At 40.8% G+C, this 25,105-nt stretch overlaps 1 protein-coding gene across 4 annotated transcripts in view; it reads right to left on the reverse strand.

The window, feature by feature from the left end:
* The window catches only part of Rusc2 (RUN and SH3 domain containing 2), a 58,689-nt gene that overhangs the window by 14,445 nt on the left and 19,139 nt on the right, over window positions 1-25,105 (reverse strand). Inside the window, exon 1 of one of the 4 annotated variants that reach the window (XM_047525809.1) lies at window positions 7,364-7,601. The exons of the other annotated variants lie outside the window; for them this stretch is intronic. The gene's annotated coding sequence lies outside the window, so the exon portion shown is untranslated. Of the gene's footprint in view, window positions 1-7,363; window positions 7,602-25,105 lie in introns of those variants that run through there. 4 annotated transcript variants of the gene reach the window in all.

The raw sequence follows: 25,105 nt of genomic DNA on the forward strand, positions 1-25,105 counted from the left end.
CGTGCATCCAATTGTTACAAAAGACTACATATGAAGATCTGGGGATCTCAGGGACAGTCCTTCCCCTTCTAAGGACCTTGTCCTTAGCAGTAAAAGTAAGCAATGACTAATTCTGAACAGTGACATAAATAAGGGAAAACCATCCGGGATGTCTGAAAGGCTCCAAAACACTGAGGGGATACAGACATGCCTCACAGAAAGCTTAGCATTCAAGTCTACAGACAGGCAGAGAAATCGGGACTAATACATTATATACTCATAGAAACAAGCTATAAATATGTAAGAAACGTATACATTTATTTTGCAGGATTGGGAACTGAACCCAGTGGCATTCCATCACTGAGCTATACCCCTCGCCCTTTCCCAGGCTGGCCTTGAACTTGAGATTCAACTCCCTCAGTTTCCTGACTAGCTGGGATTATAGGCATGTGCCACCAAGCCCAGCAAGAAATGTATTTTTAAATATACTATATCATTTAACCAAGTGACTGTCACCTCTGACCCCCTTTCTCTTCCCGAGAATCCCAGAACACTTGTCGTTCCCCTGTCTGATGACTGTGGACTATATATTCTTCTTCTTCTTCTTCTTTTTTGGGTACCAGGGCTTGAACTCAGGGGCACTCAACCACTGATTCACATTCTTAGTCCTGTCTTATATTTTATTTAGAGATAGGGTCTCACTGAGTTGCCCAGAGCCTTGTGGTTGCTAAGGCTGGCTTTGAATTCGAGATCCTCTTGCCTCAGCCTCCCGAGCTGCTAGGATTACAGGCGTGCGCACCACACCTGGCCGGGCTATGTATTCTTATATTGACATTATTATACTGGAGCTTCTTGAGTGCAGGCTGAAATGACATTAAGGTGACTGCAAGTATGGTTGATGCTGGCCTCTTCCCTTCTCCATGGGGGTGGGGCCATTTTTATCTCTTTTGTTTCACTCTATCATACCATTACACAGGCTTGGCACACATCAGGGGGCTAATGTATTTTTGATATTTGTTTAAAGGTACAGACCTCCAGAACCATCCAAATTCTGCAGTTTGAGCCCCAAACCTTCACTACTGGGATTCCCTAGAAAGATTCTCTTTCCAAGTTTACCTCTGATAGCCTGAAGTTCTCTCCTGTTCAAGGTTGCCTGTCCCCAAGGACAGAGTTCATTCTGAGCTTCTCTGGTCTCAGCTGCACCATGGAAGAGTGGCTTCCTCCAGTTCTAGTTTCTCTATTCCAAGGGCAGGTCCCTATAATCTTCACTTCCTTAGACTCCTCGCATCTCATTTTCCCTAATTCATTCATTTCTTTTCTTGCCCTTTTTATTCCTACTATTTTCTTTTTACCCACTCTGAGTCTAAATCTCCCATTACCTTTCTCTTATTCATCATTTAACTAAACCTTTGATTAGGATTTCTAACTCTCTGACACAGGGCTACAGCTTTTCATGAGAAGTATAGGAAAGAGAGAGGCACATTACACATGCTTAGAGACACAAACAGGTCACACTTGTTATGCAAATGGCTAATAAATATATGTGTGAGGGAAAATTATAAGAAAATGTAATTATTTGTGTTTCATTAAATTACATTAAAATTAAGAAGCTAGTATTTAGATTCTTCCTCCTCCCTTTTCTGAGAGGAGGGAGGTCTTTGTTAGATTCCAAACCCTTGTGGGGTGACTGGGGTAATGGGGTAGAGATATCGGAAGGCAGAAACTAGAGAAGCTAAACTGAGCTACAAGATTAAGGGTTATAGAAGACGACACACAGTAAAAATTTGTAATTTTGGATTAGGTGATAGTTTCTTACATAGGACACCAAAAGCACAAATGATAAAAGAAAAAACAGATAAAGTGGACTGCACAAAAATTGAACAAATACCTTTGTGCTTCAAAGGATACCACGAAGAAAGTGAAAAGCCAATTTGTTGTATGGGAGAAAATATTTGCAAATCATATATCTGATAGCCACTTCTCAAAATATATAAAGAACTCTTACAACTCAACAATTAGACAACTCAGAGGACATAGCTCACTGGCAGAACAGTTTCCTAACACACCCAAGGCCCTGGGTTTGATCCCTAGTACCACAATCAATCAATCAATCAACAAAGACAAAAATGGAGCAAAGAATCGAAACAGATACTTCTTCAAAGAAGACATACAAGTGACTAAGGTACATATTATTAGTCAAGAGAGAAATAAAAATTATAATGTAATACCATTTTGCTTCCACTGGGATGGCTAAAATACAAAATAAAGTAACAAGTGTTGATGGTGTGGAGAAACTAGAACCCTCAAACATTGCTGAGGGCATTATCAAATGATCCTGCAAAATGTTAAACATTGAGTTACAAGACCCAGTAATTCTATTTCCAGCAATATACTCAAGAAGATGAAAACATTCACACTAAAGCTTGTATACAAACATTAAAAGCAGCATTATTCACAGTAGTCAAAAAAAAAGTAGGAACAATCCAAATATTCAACAACCAATGGATATACAACATGGGCTACGTACATGCAACGGAATATTATTTGGGGATAAAAGGAATGAAGTCCTCATACAAGCTACAATATAAATGAAACTTAAAAAGACTATGCTAAGCAGGGTGTGGTGGCGGTGGCAGTGCATGCCTGTAATCCCAGTTACTTGGGAGCCTAAGGCAGGATGATCACAAGTTCAAGGTCAGTGTCAACAATTTAGGGAGACCCTGTCTCAAAATAAAAAAGGACTGAGGATGTGGCTCAGTGGTAAAGCACCCCTTGGTTCAATCCCCAGTACAAAATAAATTAACATATAAAATTAAATTTAAAAAATGAAATAAAATAATGTGCTTTTTAGCTGGGCATGGTGGCACACACCTATACTCCTCAGCTACTTGAGAGGCTGAGGCAGGAAATCACGTGACCCCAGGAGTTCAAAGCCAGTCTGGGCAACATAGTGAGACCCTGTCTGAAACAAATAATAATAACGATGTGTTAATATGATTACTGACTGGGAAAGATGTTCACAAAATATTAAATAAAAAATTTTTTTAGTTGTAGGTGGACACAATACCTTAGTTTTATTTATTTATTTTTATGTGGTGCTGAGGATGGAACTCAGTGCCTCACATGTGGTAGGCAACTGCTCTACCACTGAGCTACAACCCCAGCCCCATGAAATATATACATTTTAAGTTTGTGCATGTGTATATGTGGTACTGGGGATTGAACCCTGGGACTCTCCACCACTGGGCTCATATCCCCAGCCTATTTATTTATTTATTTATTTATTTATTTATTTATTTATGAGACAGGGTTCCAATAAATTGCCCAGGCTGACCCTGAACTTGTGATCCTGCAACTTCCCAAGTAGCTGGGATTACAGGCATGTGCCATCATGTCTGGCAAGTCTTCACAAAATATTAAGTGAAAATAGATTACTAACAGCATGTATAGTATGGCACGTTTAAAAAAATAAATATGTGTATATGCATGGAAGAAAATCTGAAATATATGCAACAAAATGTTAATAGCACCTATTGTTATTGAATGATTTTGGATTATTTTAAATTCTTTTTGCTTCATCTGTATATTCTGATTTGTGTATATTAGACATCCATTATGAATATAATTTAAGTAATATTTTTTTAAGGAGGGGGTTTTTCCCCACATATAGTACTAGGTTTTCCCTAAGGTCAAGGCCATAATTCCAAGGCCTGGACAAAAAGGAGTATAGAGAAATTTCTTATACACTAGCAATAATTTTAAGAGCTCCTATGTGTTATAGCCACAACTCATCTTTAATGGGTACTTCCCCCCTTTTTAAAGCAACATTTTCAAGAAATAGTCACAAGTATATAAGAATTTATGATTCTTTTCTCAGAACCATTACCAACACATGCATGTATTTATATGGCAAAACACGGACGCACAGAGAGTCTAAAATGCTGGTCCTCTAAACCAGGGGTAAGATCAAGTTTATATGGAAGGTAACAAGGAGCAGTGTCTTTGGCTGGAGGGCACTGACAGTTGTGTTGTGTTTACGCATCTGTCTCCCAGTTTGGAATGCAGGTTAGAGATCAGAGATTGATGCAATCAGCTCTGTGTCCCTAGAACTTATTACAGTGTTTGGAACCTGGTAGGTGTTTAGTTATCTGTGGACCATTCTACTCATTTTTCAAAAATTGAGTTGTCTTTTCTTTATTGAGTTGTAGGAGTTTTAAATTTTATTTTCACTACATCTCTTCTGCAGATACAGGTCTCATGAATATTATTCTCTTAGTCTATGGCTTGCCTGTGTGTCCGAGTCCTCCCCCACCCTTATTTCTCTATTCAACCTCGGCTGCCCAGAAAGCCCAAGGACCCTTGTTTTGCATCTGTGGTAGAAACTTGTTTGCTTTTTTTTTTTTTGGTACTGGGGATTGAACTCAGGGGCACTCAACCACTGATCCACACCCCCAGCCCTATTTTGTATTTTATTTAGAGACAGGGTCTTACTGAATGGCTTAGCACCTCGCTTTTGCTGAGGCTGGCTTTGACCTCATGATCCTCCTGCCTTAGCCTCTTGAGCCACTGGGATTACAGGTGTACGCCACCATGCCCGGTTCCTGTTCTTTCTTTTCTTTTCTTCTCTCTTTTTTTTCTTTTCTTTCTTTCTCTCCCTCCCTCCTTCCTTCTTTCCTTCCTCTCTCTCTCTCTTTCTTTAAGTTGTAGATGGACATAATACCTTTGTTTTATTTATTTATTTTTATGTGGCACTGAGAATCGAACCCAGTGCTAGACAAGTCCTCTACCACTGAGCTACAACCTCAGCCCCTGTTTGTTTTCTTAATGTTGTTTTTTTCTCTTTTTTTAATATCAAAAGTTTTTAATTCTTACAAAGTCCAATTCTTCAGTTTTTTCTTTAGGATTATAACTTTCTGTATACTAAGATATCTTTACCTTACCCAAGATCATAAAAAAATTTTCCTTGTTTTTCTTCTAAGTACTGTATAGTTTTGGCTTTTACATTTTGGTTATATGGAATCGTACTTTAAGTGTCAAGCCCCTTTACCCACTGATTCATTTATTTTACATTTGTGTATCTCAGAGAAGATCTTAACTCCTCCTCAATCTCCATAGAACCAAGGGCAAAGTCTGCCAACAGTTCCTCCATAGACAATCCAATCTGATCAACTATGGAGAAGTTCTGCAGGCATCTCATGAGATTTTGTATTAATGCCTTGCCCTACCCCCTTCACATATTTTACAAAGCACTTTTTATATATGTCATATCTCATTGATCCTCATACCAACTAACCAAAATAGGCAGGGCCATCTTCATTTTTAAAAATAAGGAAAGTGATAACCCAGAAAAATGAAATTTCTTGCTTACGACCACTCAGTGAATATATAACAAAATTAAGATGAGACTCAGGAATTCTAATTTTTGAAAAATTTTCTTGTTCCATTAAGAATGTAATGAGAGAATATTGTACATTTGACTTGATTTCAAATACCATAGAAAACATTTACTGAGAGCATATCTAAGACTCCTTAGACTGACTTGTCCTATGTCAAAACAAGTTTAATACTATGGCCCATAACTGACAAAGGCAAAGAGAAAACAGGTGGAAGAGCTCATTCTAGACTTCTTTTCTACCCTGGTTAAATGGAGACACATGGAAGATGAAGCTGGAGAAGGAATAGAGAATCCAGAATAAGAAGAAAGTTGAAAGAAGATCTCTCAGAAGATGAGCCCTCTAGCTATGCTAGTAGAGGGGTAAGCTCAGCCAGCATGAAGTTGTGAGGTCTAGCTCTCCAGATCCAGGGAAAACTTTTCATAAGAGCCCTTTTACTGACTCTGGTCACAAATGGGTCTCTTGGTCCATCAAAACAATGCTATTTATTAGTGATCATTTATTGAGAATTTACACAATAGACATCCACTACAACACTTTCAAGTAGGCATAATAATTCCCATTTTACAGAAAAGAAACTTGAAGTTTAGCGTGTTTAAGTAGCTTCCCCACAATTATAGTTGAGATGGGATCGGAACCCAGGTTTGTCCAATTCTCAACATTTCCATCATAATTGTCTCCCAAAGAAAAAGATCAGGGCCACACCCTCTTCCTAAAGTCCTTGTGATTACCCTGTTCTACCCTGTTCCTAGAGGGCTGTTTCCCACCTCCTGGGTAGGCCTACACTTTAGCGTCACTGGTTAGAGCCATACCTATTCACCTCCGTTCTCTGAGCCCATAGTCCCTTTCCTGTTACTGCTCCCATGCTCTCCTACATTTGGTCAATCCTGCCTCCTGCCCTTCCTGCTCCAGTTCCCAGTACTCATCTCCCTGCCCCATTCATGGTCCTGGAAACCCACTTTCCCCTGCTCTGTTGTTCATATTCCTAGATACTTCTGTGAACTAACGCACTTCCACAAGTTTCCAGGGCATACCTCAAACATATATTTGCACACCAGGGAACTCTTGTCTCCCATTATCATGTTTTTGAAATTTAAGGGACTCTCTACCTGCTCAGCAACAGGAAAACCTCAGAAGACTAGTTTCCCTGTCTTTGGTCCTCAGTGTCCTTCTGCTAGTCACAGAACCATTCCTCTTTTTTGGCCCCCTGAAGGAAGATGGGGGAGACATTGGTACTGTTCTATTCTCAAGCAACCTGACCTTGACTTAAGGTCCTGATGGTGAGCCTTTTTCCTGAATAAGTTTTCTCCGGGGCAAGGCTGAAGGGAAGAGAGAAGGAGGGTGGAACTGGGAATGTTAACTTAGCTTATGCTTTGGTCTCTTCCTACTAGGAAGAAGCTGAGTCTGTATAAGAAGGCGAATTATAACAGTTATTGCAAGGACTGCTCCCCTGCCCCCCAGGCTATGGAACATCTTGGTCAACATTCTTTCTTAATTCATCCTAATTTGGAGCTGAGTGGCTCCCACAGTACCAGAAGATACAGTATGTGTGCCAGTGTGCACACATGTACAAATGGGTGTGAAGGGAAAGGCTGCCCAGCCCCTCTTGAAAGCTGTGTGGATCCCTGTATGGATTCCATCATAAACTTACAGTAGCGTTAGGGGTCTCCTCCCATTAAGCCTTTGTTTCTAGACCTAACACTCCCTACCCTGATTATATCGGCTACAGCAGCTTCATTATAAATGCCCAGAAAGCAAGCACAGGATCTTCTGCTTCTTGACAAAATGGCATTATAGCACTAGCACAAGCCTCTGCTTTTCCCCATTCCTGTGCGGTAGCCAAATGTATGCATGGATGAGCTTGTCTGGTACTTGTTAACACTCATTCTCTTTCAGAGACACAAAGCCAACCCTCACGAGCCAGGGCCCAAATGTTGATCAGAAATCCTTAGGCTCTGCCGCTCCCCTCCCCCAGTGCCGCTGAGCCATACCTCTGGTAAGGAGCCGTGAGCTGGACCAGGAGGCTCCTGTTCCTTTTGCACTCCCACCGAGCTCTACCTGGACAGTTCCAGCTGAGGCACTGTTCCACAGGACCACACAGGGGGAGCTGGGCTGATTTCCTAAGATCTGATTTCTGCTAATACAATGGCATCCTAGCTAATGCAGGGAGGCTGCGCAATCCCAGCCCATCTCCTTGCTGCTGCCGCGGCTGCTGGTGCTGGTGCTGCGGGTGACGTTGCTGCTAAGGGAAGGGGGGAGGGAAAAGAGCAGGCATGCCCACAGTAGAGCCACTCAGCCTCCCTCCCCATCAGTCCCTGTGGGCCTGTTAGCCTAGGGAAGGGGAGGGTGCAGAGAGGAGTCAGTCTGGAGGGCAGGCGGTGCCGGTGCCGGAAGATGGAGGCTCTCAATACAGCAAAAGAAAAATAGGGAGAGCTGGGCCTAGCCCAGGTCTTAGGAGTGTCAGGGAAATAGCCTGGGCTGAGCCTGGGAGCTTCCTTCCTTTGGCCCTCCTTTCAGACCTTAGTCAGAAACCTCTCCCCGCCTTCTTTTCACCCACTCTGAATGGCTCCTTGTTTTCCAGCTTTTTCCTCTCACTAGGATTCCAGACTAGCCTTAGGGTGGAGCAGTCGGCCTGGGAGGGGATTCCTGAAGCCCTGAAGGAGGCTGCAGGGACCATTCTATCAGAAGAAACACCCAGCTCAGTCCTTGTGGATGCCTGACTAGTCTTAGCACTAGGCTTCCTAGAGTGCTCCTCAGGCAAATGGACAGGGTCTGTCTGTCTAAACAGACTGGGCTGCAGGAAGGCTTCTGCCCCACACAGGGTGATCATGGGGCTTAGGACCAAAGTGGCTGCAGGTCCCCCTCCTAACACAGGTCCAATTCAGTTCTGGATCTTCAGGTCTACTAGCTGAAGGAGAACTGGGCTTCTCACATACATTAGGTCAGTCCTGAATTGGGTCAAAGTGGGCTTCTGTAGAGGCAGAATCCTTCAGCCAGGCTGAGGTCAGGAAGCCCATCTTCCCAGGGAAAGGAAGGCTGAGGAAAGGGAGTGGTCTCTCTCAGACCAGAGAAAAATCTCAGTTGTCTATAGAACTACTGAGTTTCCCGCCCCTTTCCTGTTCAGGTTCTGGGCTAGTGCTGTGCGAATACGAGTAGAGAAAGAGCCGCTTGCACAGTAAGTGGCAGCACTCTATTTCATGCCACTGCTCTCTGCTGCTACCCTTGAATACAGAGATGCTCTCAAGGTGGGCTTGGACCCCAAGCAGTATTCCTGACTATAGCCCCTCCCAAGGCTCCCTACAGTCCTTTGGTATCTGGAGTGTGTCGGGGACTGGTTCCAGTAGCCCCGCGGATATCAAAGTCTGAAAATGCTCAAGTCCCTTATATACAATGGCACAGTATTTGCATCTAACTTAGGCATATTCTCCTGTATACTTTTAGACATTTCTAGATTATACATAATACCCAATACAACATAAATGCTGTATAAATAGTTGTTATACTGTATTATTTAGGATTGATGACAAGGAAAAAAGTCTGTACAAAGCTTACTCTTTTTTTCTACCAAAAAATGTTCAATGCAGACACAATTTCCCCCTCCTGGATATTTGTGATCCATAGTTGGTTGAATCTACAAATACAGAACCTACAGATAAGGAGGGCTGATACACTATCTGGACTCCACAGTGAAGCCTAAAAAAACCTTCAGAGAATCCACAATCCAAGACCACAGTAGCTCCCTCTCAGGATCTAGAAGAAATGTAGCTTTCTTTCTCCTTCTTGCTTCTTCTTCCCCATGAGGCCTGTATCCTCTGACACCAGGCTGACTGAGATGAATTATAGAGAAGAATGAAAGTGGCTAATGATCCATCTCCCACTTTGGCTTGTTTGAGGGGCCATGGCCCCCTGATCCGACAACGTAAGAAACAACGAGGAAGAGAAGGAGGGAGGGAGGCTGCAGTTCATAAAACTAACCAACTATTAGCAGTCCTCTCAGGGAGGCTGAAAGGACCTCTTCCTGAACTGATACGGATCACTAAGACAACTGGATAAACGGCTGTAGGCTAGGCAAAGTCAGCTTCCCTGACCAAGTGTTTGGAGTTATAGCTGCTTGGTGTGAGAGTTCTGGGTCCAGAGTATCCCTGATAGTTCTGTGAGGCTAAACTAACCATTGCAATGTGCCTGGGAAAGGTATCCAGTCACCTGTGGAAGGTGGCAACTCTCATACTTTCAGTGCTTGGCTTAATTTCACAACATCACAGACAACATTGTCACCTACTTCCCAACCAGTACTGCCAATAATCTAAATGGTTTTTGATGAAAGATCAAATTATTTTAGAGCTAGAAACAAAATACAAATACACTATAAATTTCAATAGCCTCTTAGTTTTCCCACTTGCAATTTACCTTTCAGTACTCCCAGATTCATTTTCCTAAAGCGCCATCTTTCTTCAACACACCACTTCTCCTGTCCCTCGTAATGGTTTGTCATTCTCAAAAGTTGAAGCTCCTTATTTTGGCTTCCAGGGTCCTCCACCTTGGCTGTTTACTCTCCTCCACCCAACCTTACTTTGAATAGCTTCAAACCTATTTCATAAGCCCATCTCCCCTTTACTGCCTCTGTTCATTCAGATTTACACCTGGCCATCTTCAGAATTATCTAAGATCTCTGTTTTCTGAACCAGTGACTGCAGGTTGATTTCAAAGACAGGAAAGAAAAATTCCCAACAAAATTGTGGGCTCAAGCTGGGTGTGGTGGCATACACCTGTAATGCCAGCATCTTGGGCGCTTGAGGTAGGAGGATTACAAGTTCAAAGCCAGTCTAAGCAACTCAGCGAGGTCCTAAGCAACTTAAGAGAGAACCTGTCTCAAAATAAAAAGAGCTGGGATATTGTTCAGTGGTTAAGTGCCCCTGAGTTCAATCCCTGGTACCGAAAAAAACAAGACAAAACAACACACACACACACAACAACCCAATCTGCAAAACCTGTAGGATCAATACAGGATTGCCAAATTTTTTCTTTTTTAAATTGGGGGTTGTACCCAGGGGCACTCTACTACTAAGCTACAACCCCAGTCCTTTTTTTTTTGAGATAGAGTCTTGCTAAATTGCCAAGGCTGACCTCAAACTTGCCATCCTTCTGCCTTGGCCTCCCTAATAGCTAGGATTACAGACATGCCCAGCTAGGATTGTCAATTTTTTAACTGTCCAGTGATATCACTAAAACAATATCAAAATAACTCTGCATCAACTGTCATCATCATTTCATAAGAGAAAATATACTGTCATTATTTTTCTAATTTCATTGCATTTTAGATACAAACATCATCAGAAACTAACATAAATCCAGGAGAGGTTTTGATTTAAGTATATCATGTATCACTTCTTAGCATGGCTATTGTTCTTTTTTGCATATCCACTTAAGCATTTCTTCTTGACTACCAAGATCCAAGTTATATTTATATCTTTGTATTTCCATTATCCAGTACATAAGACAGGTTTAGGTTTCTCATAAAACCTAGTACATACAGTGCTTGGCATTTAGAAAGTGTTACGTTGACATGCTATTGAAGAATAATAATCAAAAGAATGTTACTTGGGTGTAATGAGAATGGGTGACGAGCAGACTCGATTCAAGGCTTGGAAGAGAAAACCCCTGTTTTCTTGTCAAAAAAGAAGCTTTGGGGGGCTGTGGTTGTGACTCAGTGGTAGAGCGCTTGCCTCGCATGCGTGAGGCACTGGGTTTGACCCTCAGCACCACATATAAATAAACGAATAAAATAAAGGTCTATTAACACCTAAAAAAATATTAAAAAAAAAAAAGAGAGAGAGAGAAGAAGCTTTGGCTGGGCGCAGTGGTGCATGCCTGTAATCCCAGCAGCTTGGGAGGCTGAAGCAGGAAGACTACAAGTTCAAAGCCAGCCTCAGCAATTTAGCAAGGCCATAAGCAACTTAGAAAGACCCTGTCTCAAAATAAAAAATGAAAAGGGCTAAGGATGTGTTGAGTTCCCCTGCTGGGTTCAATCCCTGGTACCAAAAAAAAAAAAAAAAAAAAAAAAAAAAAGAAGAAGATGCTTAGGCCAGGTGCAGTGGGCAGTGAGTGGCACATGCCTGTAATACCAGTGACTCCAAAAGAATAAGTACACAGGAGCATTATTTATAATATTAAAAAAATGGGAACTACCAACATGTTCAACAGATGAAAGGATAAACAAAACACAGGATATCCACATAATGGGAAATTATTTAGCATAAAAAGGAATGAAATACTGATACATGCCACAATACAGATGAACCAATAAAACATGTTTTGTGAAAGAAAACAAAGAAATGAAAAAATTCCATTTTTTGATTCCATTTATATGAAATGTCTGGACCAGGTACATGTACAGAGACAAAAATAGACCAGTAGCTGCCAGAGGTTGGACAGAGGGAGAAATGGGGGAATAACTGCTAGTGAGTATGGGGTTTCTTTTGGGAATGATGAAAATATTAGATTGTGGTCATAGTTGCACAACTCTATGAATACATTAAAAACAACTGAACTCGATACTTCAAATGGTGAAATGTAAGGAATGTCATATCTCAATAAAGTTGTTTTTTTAAAAAAGCAGTAGCAGCCTTTTGAAGGATGTCACGTGGTTCCACAGAGGCAGAAGTCTATGAGAGCCCTGTAACTGGGGGAATCTCAGGTGAACCAGAAAGCAGAGGTTATCACTGGCATGTCAACTCAGATAATTCTCTTTCTTTTGCCTTTTCAACATTAAAATTCATAAAAGAAGGACCTGTTAACTCTATTTTTTCCTTCGCCATTTATTTCTTCTTTCTTTCCTTTTTTTTTCTTCTTTTTGGCACCACAGATAGAAGCCAAGGGGCACTTAACCAACTGAGACGCATCCCCAGCCCTTTTTTTAATTTTGAGACAGGGTCTCTCTAAGTTGCTTAGGGTCTTGCTAAATTGCTGAGGCTGGCCTCAAACTTGTGATCCTGCCTCAGCCTTCTGAGTTGCTGGATTATGCACCATGCCTGGCTCCTTCACCATTTCTTAATTACCAGGAATCTGCCTTCTTGTAATATTGGAATTGTGTGAAGCAGTTTTAATTTTTTTTAACTTATCATCTGAATTGTCTTGACCTGATTAGCCATCTTCTCCTACTTCAACACTTCCTTTTGGTTTCTGTAACACTAATCCTCCTAGTTCTACTTCTTATATCTTTCTTTCCTCATTATTTAATAAAATAATACTTGGCCCATATTTAAATGCAGACTTACAGCAAGTTTCAGATCTGAAGTCTTTTTCAACTTAAGTTGTGTTTAACCCTTCCCATATCTTTGCTATTGATTTCTGAATCTTACATTCTTATTGAACTTCCAGAATCAAATATCCACTAGCCTAGTAGATACCAGAGTCTATCCCTATTCCTACCATCCTAATTTGGGTCTGCCTTACCTCTCTCCTGAATTAGTCTTCTAACTAGTTTTCCTGCTTTACTTCTGGCTTTATCCTCCCAGGTACCATATACATTTTGACACAAATTTAATTTCCCCAAAGCACTGCCTTCAACAAGCTATCAGTGGCCCCTGCCATCCAAGGATAAAGCCGAATTCTTTAAGGTGGCACTCAAAGTTGCTTCTTATCCTATGTTCCATTGAAATCTATTCCAAATTCTTAGTGTTAGTTCATTCCACTGGGAAGATATCTAGAAGCTTTTATTTATCATGGAAGTTCTCCTAACCTTCTTCAATACCGACTGTCTATACAACTCATTTAGTACCAAGCCTTGGCCATTTTATTTGGCTATTTATCTATTGATAAAAGTATATCTTTAAAGAATGAGACTGTGTCTTATATCATGATAGATAATTCTGAGCACAGAATCTTGACACACAGTAGGGCACTAGTTTGTTTGATAAAGCTACTGAATAATATGTACAGCAGGCTAGATGGAGCCATGTCAACATGTAGGTCCTGAAACAGACTATGACAGAGAGAAGGAAAATAAGGAAGAAAAAACCCCCAAAAGTTGAGTCCTGATAAAATGCTTAGTAAATAGATCTTTAATGCCAAGATCTTAAACTCTGAACTGTGCGCTTTACTTATTTGCCTGGCTCCTATAAGGCTTGTGAGTTAGCAACCTTTGTCCTAAAGTAACAGTTATGCTTTTCCCTTACAGCCTCATGCCCCTTGACTTATCTCATATTTACCAATGATGTTTACTGCAGCATACGTAAAAAAATAGAAAAATGAGAATATTCTAAATAATTTTTAAAAGGCTAATTAAAGTTTATCAATGCAATGGAAAATAATGAAACCATAAAAATTATGCATACAAAGAAATGTTCAATAGCATTAAAAAGGCTTATAAAGCTAATAAAAAAGTAGAATATTAAGTTATGTAGAGTTCTGTTTTCTGCATCATTGTGAATGAGATAATATGGGGAAATTTTACACTGCAAAACACTAGATCCCATGTAGCACAGATTTTTAAGCACTTCAGTGATCACAGTAAATAGAAATCTCCAAGGCTACTCTCCCAATCCCTCAAAGGACTGAAAAATCATGAAGGGGTTCCTTATGGGCCTGAACCAAAAGCATCATTGCTTTTAGGATGACAAGTCTTGAACCACTGGAAAGATAAGGGAACTAAACCTGAGACTCCTGCTTAGACTGGGACCCTTGGAGGACGTTCAAATGATCCAAGTTTGGTGGTGCCCCTTATCTTTTAGCAGGAGCTACAAATCTTTGAAGAAAAATATCTCCTAACTTAAGCCCACAAATTCTCAAAATTAAAAAGCATGCAAAAATTAGTTTATAATCAATGATCATAATATACATGGAGGCAAGAAACCCTAAGTGAATAATAAACAATAAAATAATTGATTTAGACTGCCAGGACTTCACATATCAAAAAGCCAAATATAGCTGGGTGTGGCAGCATACACCTGTAATCCCAGCAATTGGAGAAGCTGAGGCAGGAGGATTTCTAGTCTGAAACCAACCTTAACAACTTAGCGAGACCCTAGGGCCTTAGCAAGATGCTATCTCAAATAAAACATTAAAAAAGGGCTGCGGATATGACTTAATGGTTACGTGACCCTGGGTTCAAACTCCAGCAACCCCCACCCCCCAAAAAAGGCCAAATACAGAATATAAACCAGCTAAACGTGAAAATATTTTAAATAACGGGTAAAATCTCATAGTGAGCAGCATGGGACAGAGCTGAAGAAATTACACAGAATATAACACAAACAGGAAAAAATTGAAGAGAAGTTGAGAGATACAAGATAGAATGGGAAGGCTTAACATTCTTCTCTAGTCAGAGTTCATAGCAGAGAATCAAGAAGAGGTAATTACAAGTGATAATGGTAGAAAATATTCCAGAAGTGAAAGAAAAACACAAATCCATGGATTCAGTAACCATAACATTTCAATTAAGACACAAAATGGTATTAAGTGTAGTAGAGGTAATGGTAAGGGAAGATAATGCGGGGGGATATGATCAAAGTATGCTATTTGCATGTACAAACATGCCAAAACTGAAACCCCTTATTTTATATAATTAAAATGTACTATCTGGGCGCGGTGGCGCATGCCTTTAATTCCAGCAGTTTGGGAGGCTGAGGCAGGAGGACCGTGATTTCAAAGTCAGCCTCAGCAACTTAGTGAGGTCTTAAAGCAACTCAATGAGATCCTATTTCTAAATATAATATAAAAAAGGGCTGGGGATATGGCTCACTGGTTATGCACCACTGGATTTAATCCCTGGTACCAAAAACAAACAAACAAAAACCACCCAAAAATCAAACAAAAAACCAATAAAAGAATGAAAAAGGATTGGGGATATAGCTCAGTTGGTAGAGTGCTTGCCTCATAAGCACAAGGCCCTGGGTTCAATCCCCAGCATGGCAAAAAAAAAGAAAAAAAAAAAAAGTAATTATCTAAATTGTCTATCAGTTAAGTTTGTTTATTGAATGCACTAATAGTTTGAAAATGACATAATAAGGGGCTGGGTAGATAGCTCAGCCGGTAGAGTGCTTGCCTTGAAAGCACAAGGCCCTAGGTTCGATCCCCAGCACCCAAAAAAAAAAAAAAAAGAAAAAAAAAAAAGAAAATGACATAATAGCTATTGGTATGTTGTGTGATCCTGGGCATTATCTAGCTTTTCCTTGTCCCCATTTCCTGTACAATGGTGATAGAAGTTAACACCTACCACATTAAATGAATTAATACTAAATATAAATAATTGTAATATTCATTATCATCAAGTGATAAGAAAAAGAGCCCCACAAACAAGCCATACAACTGCCTACAATGGGACAGCAACCTTTGGTAAATATGAATCGACTGGATAAGGGTCCCTTTCTCCACTCAATTATAACATTCTTCAGAACTCAGTGACTACGTGACAACTTTCTTAAGCAAGAGAGAAATTTAGGGGTAGTGAAAATAAAGCAGATATGACCATAACCATTGGCTACTGAGCACTTCTATGCCTGGACCAGGCTATTTTAGGGGAAGTTACTAGGTTAAAAAAAGAATGTGGAGACTAAGAGGAGAGAGGGAGCTCCTGCAATAGATTTGAGGAGGAACCTACTCAGAAGTGTGTATGAAAGTACTTTGTAAACTACACATTTTGTAGAAGAGTAAAGCATTGTTACTACTCTTTTAAAAATGCTAAGAACTGGGCTGGGCTTATGGCTCAGTGGTAGAGCGCTTGCCTAACGTGTGAGGCACTGGGTTCGATCCTCAGCTCCACGTATAAATAAATAAAATTTTTAAAATGCTAGGAATTCCTTTTTTAGAGTTATATATTGGATCTGTTGTCATAACTTAGGAGGGTAAAAAAGGAAAAAAAAAAATCTGCTTAGGACTTCAGCAGACTGCAGGGTGGCAGGACCAGAATCTTTTGTAAAACTTCAAAGAAAAGATATGTACCTATGAAATTTAAAGTTTTAAGAAACAGAGTAAAGGTATCCCTTTGTCATCTCTCAAAAATTACTCTCAACAAAAAGACAAAGAAGAAAAAATATTTGATACAAAATCAGTGCATACAGAGGGAGATGCCATCAAACATGCAAATAGATTCATCTCTGAAGAATCCTAGAATGAGTCAGGAATTAGAAACCAAGTACTCTGAAAGTAGGGTGAAGTACTAAACAGTTAAAAACTAGAAGCAGCAAATTTAAGACTCCCAATTCCCACCATCAACCCTACACTGTCAGGAAACGACCCCTCTCCTTCTCCCAAAGGAATCTGGAGATTTTTCAGAGAAATATATGTGGAACTATGTTAGACTCAGGAAAACAAGGCACAGAAATAAGGAGAATGAGGGGCCAAAATGGAAACTGGAAAAATGAAAATCTCTATTGGAGAATTCCTAGACTCCTGTTTCAGGAGAATACCAACAGCTAGACTGATTTATTCTACCCTTAGCCCTGGCGTATAACTTCTCTGCAGAAACTGATTATCCCAGAGAAGACCATTAGATATAGACTTCTCGGGGGTTCCCCCATAAGAGCCAGCTTGCTGCAGATGCCCACCATACAAATTCACCAGCTGATATGCCTATTCACTCCCACAAGATTTCCAATCAGGTTTTTAATACTTGATTCTTTTCTGGGGGGGTGGGTACTGGGGATTGAACTCAGGGGCACTTGACCACTGAGTCACATCCCAGCCCTATTTTGCATTTTATTTAGCGACAGGGTCTCACTGATTGCTTAGCACCTCACTGTTGCTGAGGCTGGCTTTGAACTCCCAATCCTCCTGTCTTAGCCTCCTGAGTGGCTTAATGCTTGATTCTTAAATATGAATCAAGATGACTAGACTTTCAAGGGCAAGCTGTAAGAGAAAGAACAGAGTAGAATAAAAACAGAAAGCTGGAGTCCAGAAGAAGCAGACACAATGCAGAAAGAAAAAACAAAACAAACAAAACAAAACTTAACTCCGGAAATTATTTGGTAATGTTACTGATGATGCTAACTTTGAACCTTTGGTTATGACAGTATCTTCCAGGCTTCTCCACTGTGCAGTTACCGTGTTCTCCTTTGTAACTAATAGATAACCTATGGGGAGATTACTTTCAGACTGTGTAAATGTCCTGTTTCCCAGCATGTTTTCATCTAATCTTTTTAACATTCATTGATGATTATTAACTGAATTAGTCATTTACTATGATGGTTGAAAATGAAAAAAATTCTCTCTACTATTCCTTGTACATTTATTAGTTGTAATTTTAATATAAAAAAGATTCTCCTTTTCCTTCCTTTCTTCATTTATTTATTTGGTATAAGTTTGGATTCTTTTTTTTTTTTTAAACTCAACGGGTCATTATCCATTACTGGTATTATTGATTTTGATGCTCAGATTGTCCCAGATATTTTACTATTTGGTTTTTTTCTTCATTGTGAAGACCTTTATTGTTGTGTAGAAATCTTTAAAAATAAGCCATTTTGGAATAATTTTAGATTTACAGAATAGTTACAAAGGGAATTCAGAGTTCTGTGTATCTTTTTTTTGGGGGGGGGGACTCTGGGAATTGAACTCAGGTGTGTTCTACCACTGAGTTACATCCCTATCCCTTTTCACTTTATTTTGAGACAGAGTCTCACTTAAGTTGCCCAGACTAGCCTCAAAATTTTTTTTAATATATATTTTTGTTATCAATGGACATTTATTTTATTTACTTATAAGTGGTGCTGAAAATCAAACCCGGTGCTTCACACATGCTAGGCAAGTGCTCTACCACTGAGCTACAATCCCAGCTCTGGGCCTAGAATTTGTGATCTTCCTGCCTAAGCCTCCTGAGTAGCTGGGACTATAGGTGTATACCTATACCTGACTTCTGTACATCCTTTAATTCCCTTAATATTAGCCTCCTATATAATTGTAGTGTATTTGTTAAAACAAAGAAATTTACACCGAGTATATTACTAATGAAATTTGCAGATGTTTTTGAATTTGGCAAACTTTTCCGTTAATATCCCTTTTCTGTAATTTAGCTTTATAAATAAACTTTTATAAAACATGTAAGTTAATTAAAGACACAATAGAGCCAACCACCTCCCAAATGAAGATGTGTACTGGAGGCTGCTGATAAACAGGTTAGATGGTACTACAAGTGTATCTGAGCAGAGAAAAAGATCCTCATTTTTCCACAATCAAGACACTGAGTGGTTCTGAAAACTGTCCAGACAGGTAATTTGTTAACAAAAGCAAGCAGTACTAAATAACAAAATAAAAAGACAACAACAACAAAATGACAGGTAAGACTATGGGATCTTATTAAATCTCTGTCTCTGGTCTTTTCCAATAATTACTCAGTTGACCTTTCACCCCAGGACACTTTCTTAGAAACTTACAGGAGTACTTTCTTTAGGTTGAGCTATTCAGGTATCCTTTACATCAGCAACAACCCATGTCTGCATGGTTTGCTTCAGACTGTGTGATTAATTCCAGTAGCAAAGATCAGAAATGGTAAAATCAAAACAAATCCAAATTAATTATAAGCTGTACTTTCTTTTCTGAACTAGAAGCATTCTGGGGTTATTAATTAATATCACTTAGTGAGTCACTAATCAACCAAGCAAGCCACAAGCATCTACAATTGCATTCTGCTATGTCTAAGGCACTGGCAGGATGTTCAAGAGTAACAGTTCAATTTGAAGGAGTAATAATTTTGCTAAAATCATTGTCAGTATGCTTCTTGAAGAGGCCAGCAAAGAGTACGTTTCAGATGTGAGACAAGGGATAGAACAGTGGTTTAAAAAAAAAAAAAATTTTTTTTTTTTTTTTCAGCTCAAATACACAAAATAGTTGCTCTGGTTGAAGCAGGGGAGATGTATACTCTGACTCCCTTTCCCCCTATGGAGACCCCCAAAGGCACCTTCAAGGAACCCTAGGACTTAGACCCTGGGCAAAGGCAAAGGAGCATGGTTTGTTAGCATTGGGAAAACAGGAAGCAAAACAAATGATTTACTGATAGAAATCATCTCTTCTTTTTCTTTGTGGCTGCTAAACCAAGTGTTTATGAAATAATATTGGTTAATTTCACTAATAGTAGACTTAACTTTCCAGAACATAAACTTTGTTCTGTACATGAACTTAGGAAAGTCAGCTTGTATATCTACTTTCCAGCTGTGAAAGTTCTCAATCTTTAGATGCCATGAAATTAGACAGGAGGTCTGAATTTTCTACAAGTACTTCTCTACGAAATTTGGGAGAGCTGCTGAAAGAATCTGGGTAGTTAAGAAGTGGTGGTAACAGGGACTTTTGTGGTGTCTGGGCCTGAGTTGTAAAAAAGAGAATAAACAAGCTGTTGGATGCCTGTGCACCTGGCTATGGCCTCAGGAGTCTGATACCACAAATGGAATGGCAGCCAACGCCCAGGAGGTCATCTGTCTTTCCCTGGGGTAGAGTATAGCTGTTCTTCGCTCAGGCTACTGTTTCTAACTGGTTTCATGTTATTTTGGTCTCCAAGTAAGACTGGGCAGCATGCTGGGAGTGTGCTGGAAGGACCTAGGCTGAAGCTGTCCCAGACACACCAGCTGCTTCCTAATTAGGCTCCCTATATAGTGTCCTCTTTCGAAGCACAGAAGTTGCTTTGCTTTTGGTTTCTTACCTATGTTGTGTTAAAGTTCAGGCAAAAGTCCACACCTAAAAGCCAAATACAAACACCTTGGAAAAGGCCTGAAGCAGATGCGCTCTCCTCTAGGACTACTTTGTATGGGCATACCTTCTTTTTCCCCAAGTCTATTTTCTCCCTTATGAACTGAAAACCGTGCAGGCACCTTTAAAAATTATCACTGACAGAGAACAGCTTGAACAGAACCCTCAACAAGTCCCAAGCTTTTTACTTCCTAGCAGTGCCTCAAGCTCTCAAAGCCCCAATTCAATGAATGGAGATTGCAGCACTAGGAAATTATGGCTAGGAAAGAACAGGCTAAAAATCACTGACCCTCACTGCAAAGGGTGGCTTTCCTTTACTCCATGAAAGTCTGGAAAACCTGGCTTTCTGTTTAAAAGGGATTATATCTAGAGAATAAAACTCTTTTTTTTTTTTCCCCATGGGTTCAGTCAGAAAGTGGATGCTTTCTCCACCAGGGCAACCATTTGATTCCCTCCTTAGTTCAACTCATATACCCATTTGGAGGCAGAGGGTTCATTCACAGACCTCTTAAGGTCCCTTTCAGGCACAACTATAAACAAAGCTAAAGTAAAATCTGAAGCCCTAGGAAGGTTCCTGTGCAAGGTGTTTATTATCACAGTGATAATAAACACTCTCTTCACCTTTCTGCATTCCAACATGACTATGTGGACACATATACACACCTATACTCCCAGGTGCCTGGTTTCTAATTGCAATACAGCTGTAAGTCCCTCGAGACTGAGAAATTGCTGTAAATCTTATTTCTTTTGAGGATGTAAATTAGGAGGAAAGAGGAGGACTATAGGGAATTAGGAAGATTTAGTTCCTACCTTGACAGACTGAGCTCTTCAGATGAGGGTACCGAGAATGCAGCAGTGAACAAGGCGACAGGATAAAGCCTCTCAATGATAGGTGTAGCTGAGTAGCAAGGGAGTAGGAAACCTCCAAGAGCAGAGAGAGCAAATACCAGGGATGCTCTAAGTTCCAGCTCAGCCCGCTTCAGTGTAGGACAGCTCTCAAGTGTGTGTTTGCAGGAGTAAGGTGGCCAGGACACTAACAAAGGGCTCCTATGCTACTTCTTAACTGCTCAGTGTGGTCAATACCTTGCTTACTCTTTGGCTGATCCTTCTGGCTTCTGGACTCTAGGAAGCTAAGTCAGAGTGTTTTCTGCTCCCCACTGCCCCCCAGACAGTGGAAGAAGCATGTAGGCTGGTAAACTGCTATCCAATCAGTCTGTCCAAAGCTGTAAATAAAAGGGCACACATGTACTGAGAAATAGGCTATGAGAAGAATCTGGATTGAATTACACAGGCCAGTTGTGGGTCCAGGGTGGGGGAGGTAGGATAAGAAGGGGAGGGAAGACTAGCTGCCTTTCAAGGAAATCTTTTTGTTTAAGGGAACCCTTCCCTCACTATGACCACAAGAAGCCATCAAAACTTGTTCCTCTAGGGAACCAAGTTCTGATCTGGCGATATTCTCAGTAGCAGGGGTTAGCATCCCTGAGAGTGCTGTCAGACTGTCAGAGTTAAACCCTTTTCCTGGAGGTGTCTTATCTTCCAGTAAACTTTAGACAATCACCAGGCTTGGTAAGAGCACTGCAACTGCCAGCAGACGCCATTTCTATGTACAGATAACTATATTAAGTTATAAGACTAAAGTAAGCATAATTTTTTGTTAACTTTTTTCTTCACCATAGGACTGAAACCAGGGGCGCTTTACCACTGAGTAACATTCCCAGTCTTTGTTTTTATTTTTCAATTTTGAGACAGGGTCTCATTATATTGCCAAGACTGCCCTGGAACTTGCCATCCTCCTGCCTCAGCCTCCCGACTCACTGGGATTACAAGTGTGCGCCACTGCACCCAGCTTGATTTTTTTTTTTTTTTTTTTGGTACTAGGGATTGAACCCAGAGATGCTTAACCAGTAAGCCACATTCCCTTCTTATTTTGAGACAGGGTCTTGCTAAGTTGCTGAGACTGGCTTTGAACTTGAGATCCTCCTACCTCAGCCTCCCGAGTCACTGGGATCATAAGCATGCGACACCACGCCTAGCTCCAGCTTGTTTTGTTTATTTTAAAATTTTCGTAAAGCAGGTGTCTGAAGCCTGGCTGGTTCCTGAGGCTTCAGCAGCCTATGTTCTGTAACGTTCAGAGCATGGATTTGGTGTAAAGATGGGCCTGGCCTTAAACCTGAGACACGACTTGCCAGCTATAAAACTTTGGGAAATCAGTCAACCTCACCAAACCTTAGGTCTCTCAGTTATAATACTGGCATATTTTCCCTCAGAGGTTTGAGGTAGAATTAAATAAGACATTACATGTGATACCTGACACATGATTAGTGCTCAGTAATAAGTCCCTAGTATTATTTTATCTTTGGCAGATGACCAAGAGTTTTTTCCTCTCTCCCAGTTTTAAAGACTCCAGGGTCTAGGAAATTGGTAGGCAAAGTCTCTTCAAAAGAGTCAAAGGAATAGAAAGAAAGTCATGTTCCTTTTTTCTCTGCCCAACACTAGGCCTGAATCAGTCGTCTTGTGCCCATTACATTCTAGACTGGTAGCTGGTGCTGGGAGCCTCAGGTTCTCATAGCTAAAGACACGACAGGGCTCCATCTTTCTTATTACCTATTGTGGGGTACACTCCTAAACTGATGCTGCTTCTCCTGGGGCCCCATATCACATCCCAGGAGGTGAAGGAGAGGAACACTCTGATCCCAAGATGGCAGGATGGGTCTGACCAGGCTGTTGTCTGCCCATCACAGCTGCCTATGAGGCCTACAGACTAATAATAGCAACCCTGATGCCAATGGATTAAGACAGAACCGTAGGAGGTGTTTATTTTTACACTCTGGCGTCAGTATCAAGTTCTACTGGTTACTGCCCAAATGTAGGGCAGCTTCCTGCTATAGGAGTGGCCTCAGGCTTCTCCAGGTTGCTAAGTTGGATTCTGGAGGAAGCCAGCTTTGTTGAAAAACAGTTCAGCATTAAAAGTGACAGGGAAGGGAAAGAAACAACGTTCATGGGTCCAGGTGTCTAGTCCCAACTCTCTGAGACCTCAAATCAAAAACTGTTGCCTGTAACATTCTCCAGAGTCTTGTATGAAAGATCTAATACATTGTTTTAGTCAGGGCACACATGCCCACTCACAAACTGGTTGCACTGAAATGATGAAATACTGACACTGAACCAACCAAAAGCTGAGCCCTGTCACAAGTCCAGAGTAGGGCAGTGAGTGCTAAAATGAAAAAGAAAAGCCTGCCTCGGGAGTTATATAAGACATCTGAGACAAAGAATGGGTTAAGCTGGTCCTCAATTGATTTGTATAGTTTTCAGCGTGAATATCAAATTCCTTGAAAATCTGTGTCACCAGAGCTTCTTTCCTAGACATTACACAATAAGATTAAACCATCAAGAAATCAGTCATCTTTTGGCCAGGAGCCAGTGACCAGATGATCCCTCCTGAAAGCATATTTGTCCCCCAAGGCCTAGGATCCTAGGAACTGTATACTCTGACCACAGCATCTGGAACTCTATGGATATCCCAATTACTTCCCTGCAAGGCAACTCCTGATACAATTTTCTACTTGTTCCATTGGGCAGAGTGGAGTGTGAGGAGGCTGGCAGCTGGAGAGCCAATGTAAATAGACGTAGACTGGCCTATGGGGCTGTGTGCGCAGCAGACTTCTGTGGAATGACAAGAACGTACTACACACCAGGTAGGAATGCAGAAGTGCAAAGAAAGCAGTCAAGCACACAGTAATAGTGACGCTGTCATCTTCCTGCCCATGGCTGACTCATAACCATCATCAGTGACACAACATACCAATACTTTGAGGAGCCAGAGTGCTGGCATGAAGGCGGGCTAGTGACCACTCATTCAATACATTCTTTTTGTATTATTCGAGGTTTATCTACCTGCTCATCAGAAAAACAATGTAGCTCCAAAGCAACCAGATCTGTTCACTAGTGATAAAGGGTTTAAGCTCAGTTCTATCTGGAAGCTACCCATGCCTATGACAGTGGCAGGATGCCCAATGATAGGAACACTGCTTTCATTCTTGGCTTTTCCCCTGGCTTGCTGGGTCACCTTGGGCAGGGCACCTGCCTTCTCAAGCTCTGGGTTTACCTCCTAGAAAAGGGTCTAATTGTATACATCTTCTGATATTGTGGCAAGGAAAACTATTTGAAAAATAAAAATAAATAACAGGAAATGTAAATGCTATCAAGTCCTTGAACTAAAGTATTTCAGAACTATAACTGTCATTCAAGTAGAGAGCCCCGGCTGCCTCTTCTAAGTCACAGTGGCCATGTTGGGAAGTGGTCCTGGTCTGTCCACTAAGGTTCAATGCCTTTCTTTCAGGTCTATAATCCCTACCTCTGATTTGAGGAACATGTGAAATAGGAATCTGCTTATGTAGACATAAGGAATTAACTTCCATTAATGTGTATTAGAGAAGAAAGAAACAGCTGGTCATGTGGTGCATGCTTGTAATTCTATCAACTTGGGAGGCTGAGGCAGGAGGATCTCAAGTTAAAGGTCAGCCTCAGCAACTTAGCAAGGCCCTAAGAATTTAGTGTATCAAAATAAAAAATAAAAAGGTCTGAGGATGTAGCTCAGTGGTAAAGCACCCTTGGGTCAAATCCCTATCACAAAAAGGGGGTGGAGGGAAGGGAGGTAGAAACACACTAGCAAAAAGAAACATCTCCACTTACTCCCTTGCTTTATCCAGGAGTCCCAAAGGGAATTCTCCCATATGAGGGGCCCAGGATACTGATCTGAGGCATGTATCCCACTGACACAGTGCCAGCAATAGGACTTACTGAACTAGAAGGCCTGAGAAAGCAACGCCAATGAAGGGATGTATGCCACTACTCAGAACAAAGGCAATACTGTGTTCTAAGTCCAACACAAGCCTTCGGTCTTGCTAGCCTGGCAATTCCTCAGCATGGGGTTAGTTGGCCAGGTCTCCAGAACTCTTAAGAGAGGAGAAATAAAAAACTATTCTTCATTGATGCTAACACCTCTTTTCTACCAGTGCCCATCCTGGGATTTAAAACAGGTATCTGGGCTGGGGATATAGCTC

This window comes from Sciurus carolinensis, chromosome 14, assembly GCF_902686445.1.
Source record: "Sciurus carolinensis chromosome 14, mSciCar1.2, whole genome shotgun sequence".
In the NCBI taxonomy this organism is placed as follows: domain Eukaryota; kingdom Metazoa; phylum Chordata; class Mammalia; order Rodentia; family Sciuridae; genus Sciurus; species Sciurus carolinensis.